Source organism: Xiphophorus maculatus, chromosome 5 (assembly GCF_002775205.1).
Source record: "Xiphophorus maculatus strain JP 163 A chromosome 5, X_maculatus-5.0-male, whole genome shotgun sequence".
Taxonomy (NCBI): Eukaryota; Metazoa; Chordata; class Actinopteri; order Cyprinodontiformes; family Poeciliidae; genus Xiphophorus; species Xiphophorus maculatus.
Window position 1 is genome coordinate 21,047,535 of NC_036447.1, and position 6,000 is coordinate 21,053,534.

The window sequence follows — 6,000 nt, forward strand, 5'->3', positions numbered from 1 at the left end:
CAGTAAAAGTAATAATAATAAAAAAAAAACACTGTAAAATAACGCTGACAGCTTTAGCAGTAGCAAACAAATGCATTCTCTTAAAAAAAAAAAAAAAAAGTCAAATAAGTTTCCCTGCTCTGAAAACCACTTTCAACTTTCTTTTTAAAGAAAAACAATAAGTTAAGGGTCTTAAACAGATTCAATGACTTGTAAGATTTCCTGCGGTGTGACAGCACCTCGGGTCACTTTGCTGGGAATTCCATTTTCTGGTCCATAACTACCAATAATACAGACTAAAGCTTGTCGAGGTATAAAACGAAATAAATACTCGGAGGGCTCACAAAGTCAAACTTTCATCTGCTGAACAGTTCCAGATTTTACCTCTTAATGGGATCACAGTTTTAAGGCTTTGTGCAGCGTTTTGAAGCCATAAAGTTGACATGTTCATTGTCTAGAGGAATAGCTGATGTGGTATAAACATGATATAAAGTTAGCAAAGAAAACATTAAAAACAAGATACGAGGTCTTAGATTTAAAATGCACTTGAGACATTTTACTGTTTGCACTTTAAGCTGTATATCTTCATGAGCATTGGCTTCACCAGACATTATTTTAAATAAATCAATGTGCCAACAATGACTTCACTAAGGCTGAGCAATGAATTTTGATGTGATTGTCGAGAATAAAGCCATCATTCACAAACGAAATATGTCAAACACATTAAGTAATCTAAATCTACAGATAGATGTACTTACGGTTTAATAATTCGTTCAGCTCTTATGAAATGTAATGTTTACCATGGAGATTGTTGACAGGAGTTATTACTTCCTCGTAGCACCAGTCAGCTAATATCACCACTAATCTTCAGATTTGTGAGTTTTCAGTCATTTTAAACCTTTGTACAGCAAGTTAATGTCAGGTTTTGACATTAAGGACACAACTCTTCACATCGTATCACCATAACATAAAATATAATTGTTGTTTGTCGTCTTCTTTTATATCTGTCTACATACTGTTTTCTCTATTGCCTCTTTGAAATATTTTGACATCAAAATGTTTTCTATTTTGATGTCAAAATATTTCAAAGAGGCAATAGAGAATCAGCCTCCCAGGACAATAAAGACAACTGGTAAGACGTCGTTGAGGACATGCAGACAATAACATTGTACATTTAAAAAAAACAATCGATTTTTACTCATGTAATGTTAACCTTTCTGTCATGTTTTTGTTATGAATTGTGAACTTCTGGAATACCAGCATCTCCACCAAAGGAACGTTTACATCACCATGAATGGAGACGCCTGATCACCAGCTGGTTAGCATGGCGGTGGTAGCGTCTTGGTGAGAGTCTGTGGTGCTGCCAGAGGTAATGGTGGATTGTGCCAAAGGGAATGGAATAATGAAGTCCAGCCTCCAAGCTCATAAACATTTCCTGTGATTAACAGCAAGGCAGTTAGATGTTGACTCCAAGCCCACTTGGAATTGGAATCGATAAAGACAGATTTCTCAGGTTTTTGGAATGGCAATCCCGTGAAAATTTCAATGACTGTATTTAAAAGATTGCTCCATTCTAGGAAACCAACCTGTTTACTGTTGTCCTTTTGTATTTCTTACATCACTCTTTCCATTTGCACAACAGCTAGTCCATTTCCCAAACCATTTTGTACCAGTTCAAAAATCTAGCTGATAACTTACAAAGCATGTACAAAGTAAGAACGTATGACAATGAAAGTGTCGGTGTCAACAAAATGAAAAGTCCTCACCACATTTATGAACAAGCAAGTTGAATAGCTTGTTCATATTTTGTTATGATAGTTCACTCACTTTTCCATTTTTAACAAGTCAGCTGTTGGTGACGCTACCTCAATGGGCTCATGACGGCGCCATACATTTGAAATCCACAGTGAAGCAACACATTGCTCTATTTAGAGAGGTAAATGAGTACAGGACACTGATTATGTATGTTTCACATTTTTACTGCATATGCTCTTTGCGATTGCACTTTGTCCTCACCATTGAAAGCAAATTACAAATTTATTTACAATAAGCATTGTAAAGAAGCACCCTTTGGCTAAAGCTGTAAACAATATTGCAGTACAATCAGCATACACAGTGCTGTGAATCCTTCTTGGACATCCAGATGTTTCTGTCTGTTTGACCTTGAGTGGTGAATCCACTGCTGAGAGGTCATCACATGGCCACAAGCAGGGCCATTTGGGGATGTGTGTTGGCAATAAACCTTCCTCCTCAGACATCAGAGGTTGCTCTCTGTTCAATGCAGCTTCTTCCACAGCTTCTGTCTTTTGCCAGACTGGTAAAAACCGACTTTGGTTCATACAGAGGGTCTGGACCTCTAGCTACTCAGAATCGATTGTTTTCTGGAGGTGTGGACTCTGCTGAGGTTTTAAATTTCACCCAATTGTTAACATTTGGCCGTGATGAATGTAATGCACCAGTCTGACTCTATGAAGCTTACCGGAAATTGCCTGCGCTGCAAACAACCTTCCTCCACTGCAAAGAGAGAAGTGCCGAGCCGAATGAGGCGGCTGTTGATGTTATTTAAATATTGACAGCCAACATTCAATGTGACTGTACGGCTTTGTTCACTTCCTCCACTGCCATCGCTAAAACTAAGACTACGACTCTCAAACAGCTCAGAAAATCTACGTCATCTTTCACAACTTCTCCTTCTGTTCGCTGATCGGCCTGGTAGAAATTGAGGTCAATTAAAGAAGGCCCAGACTGAGCAGTAGAGGGAGATGAGAATCGAGGTCAACTGTTTTCCAGATAGTTCACGTTTGTATGTAATGAGTCAAGTGATGAAATGAAGACAAGCTTTCTCATTCCCGTGAATGATAATTCATCATATAATTTACTTTGATCGACATGATATAAACAAATTATGTTATGCAACAGCAGAGCATTACATTGAACCAGCTGATCCAGAAGGATTTACAATTTCCTGGAAGAAATGAGAAACTGCTACTTTGAGCATTACTGTATTGACTAAATATTGTGGCTGCTAAACTGTGTGATTTTTTAATTCTGATCAGAAAAATGCACCACACAACTGAGAAAAAGTGTAAATGTGCTCCACAATTTTGATAATGATTAAATATCCAGTCTGAATCTTGCTCAGTACTTCTTAATAGTCACTGACATACGAGTGAGTTTGTATGATTATGTGGGTTAGAAAAAGATCATCTATGAATTTAAACTTGCCTTTAAATTCTTCTTTAAAACACATCAAAGTTGTTTATAACATTTTCAATAGCTAATAAAAAATCCACCAAATTAAGATGACTGCAATGACTTTAACTAGAACTGTTAATCATTGATACTTTAATTATTGGTTCCTCTTTTTGTGACGTCTTTTGTTGTGAAAGGTGAGCCTTCAAACCCTTATCTTGTGTCACTAATTAGCAACAGAAAACCTTATTAAAAAAGGGTTTGAACATTTGTTTCTATTTAACGCTTGACAAATGAAGAACAATGCAGTTTATTAAAACTTAGGCTTTACAAGCAGAAAATATCTAAGTAAAAACATAAGGACAATAGAATGACATGACTAAATAAAACAAAATTAGACAATTGCATCAAGTTAGCAGTCTGAACATGTCTATTAACAGACGACCTGAACTTCAGAAAATATTCACACATGTGGGAGTGACGTCGCCATCATCCACCCGATCTCTGGATAAATCCCTCATTTCTACTATAAAAATGAAACTGCATCACAGAAACAAGAACTACTCCTCTTCTGATTCCACTTCTCTTCCATCACTCCTCTCTCTTCTGTTGGTATATTTTCTGTTTTCTTTGTTTCTATTTTTCTCCTGCTCCCCCTTTCTGTCTCTACAGTCTTTTGACCCCCCCTCCTGCTCCGCTGACCCATCCTTTTCTCCGGCGGTCCCTGTCTTTGCTCTCCAGTCTGCAACCTGTGGAACCAATTAGACCTTGTAAGCGGAGGCCTTTTGCCCCTGTCGTGTGGTCTGTTTAACTTGCCGCTCCATAAGGACCTTTCCTCGTAGCGTGACCACCACCTCGCCTGCCTCGGTGGGTGGGTTTCGGGGGCTTTGGGGGGGGGCCTGCATGTCACTGTAGGACGCTGGTGGGGGACCACCAGGTCTCCTTTGAACCCCTGTCTGACTGAAAAAAGCAAAATGCAAGTATTAAAATGCTTTCAGCGTCACATTAATGCACGCTTCTTGTACGTGTTAGTCTGTTTGCGGGCATTTAGGATATGGTTCATCTACTTTAGGGGCGAACAAACCCTTTTTTTTTCCTTTTTAGTAGCCCCAGAACATCTCCTTTTACCCCTTTTCACCCTCTACCCCCAGCTGCCTGGAATGCTTTTAACAATTCACTGTCAGACTCGGAGCAACATGGGACGCTGGGAGATTGTCACATTCCAAAGCGGGGCATTTTTTTAGTTGCTCTTCACGTGTCAATCACCGACACTATCTCCTTGTCACCCTCAGCACCCCCCAACACCCAACCACCACCCAAAACACACACACACACACACGCCCACACACATACAAACATAGAGTTCGCTTTACTGCGTCTCTCTTTTAAGGACGCAGTCATCAGCACGATAAGCACCTAAAAATGGGGTTTTTCAGCACACGCAAACACCGATTTGTCCGACTTCACAGGAAAGGCCTCCAACATCTGTGTTGTGGGTCACCGAGGAGCCCCTCTCTTCTTTTAGTGACGCAAACAGAAAATCAGCGAGTTGAGAAGAGAGAGACAGAGGGGGGGGATAAAGTATGCATTTCAGGGCTCATAACTCATCTCAACTCATTTTTTTTCCGGCTCTCTGACCTTTTAACTTTGCTAATGTTTGTGTTTCTTCAAAGTTCGACGACTTGCCGCAAAAAAAAAAAAAAAAAAAAAATTCCCCTTCAGAACCGCTCAGCTGAAGAAGCCTACAATTTTGTATCTTGATCCCAAATGATAAGCTGCGAATTGGGTCAGAGGGGTCATGCACAAACTCCCACAACATGCGGGCCAACTTTCAACAGATCTTAGTCCAACACACACACACACACACACGCACACACACCGTGGGTTCTGGTGAGATTCCTTGGCACGTTATCAGAGCGTTGAAAGCACCTGCCTGGTATGTGACAGTGGCAGTTAGTGACAGTTCTCTTTTAAAGCTGGGAGGTGGTGGTGGGTGGAGGAGGCTTTGGGAAAACAGTTGATCCATTTGATAGGAGTCCTGCCAAACACTTGACAGGAGCTGTCAGTGAGTCCAGGACAGGGTGGTGCTTATCGATCAAACACTCCCTCCTATCTGACCTTCATGTCCCGAAGACGGGCCGGGGGTGAGGAGAACGCAAAGTGAGCCTGGAGCCTGGAGGAGGTGAGGAGAGGTTTCATGATTATAATTTAATTTGTTTAAAAATCGAAGAATGTGGTGGATTAAAATAAAAAATACAAGCAATCCTATACATTTTAAGTGAGCATTATCAGCACCTCTCAAGTTCTCCCAGCAACATTATCATCAGCTTACACTGCTGACATTAACAAAGTCTGTGAAAGATTAGAGCAGTGGTTCCCAAAGTTAGGGTCGGGACCCCACTGTGGCCTGTGAAGCTTCAGGTGCAGAGTCAGATAATCTCAAGGACTCACAATTGTATTGTAAAATGACTGCTAATAGTCTGTATTTTACATAATTGTTATAAAAGATGACAACGTTAAACGGAGCGCTGCTCTCGTGTTCTTTCTAGTTTGGATTGGGCCTAAAAACTTGCAACTGCAACTTTTAGATGTGCCTCTGCTGCACCACACCTGAATAGAATAATTAGGTCATTAAGGCTCTGGAGAACTGATCTACACAAGGAGGAGGTCATTAAGCCGTTTGATACCAGTGTTTTGTACCTGTGGCACATCTAAAAACTGCAGTACAGCGGCCCTTAAGGAATGGAGTTTGACACACCTACTAGACATTGTGTCTGAGCCCAACTAATTAACTTTAGTTATTATTTAAATTAAGATTTTACTGCTTTC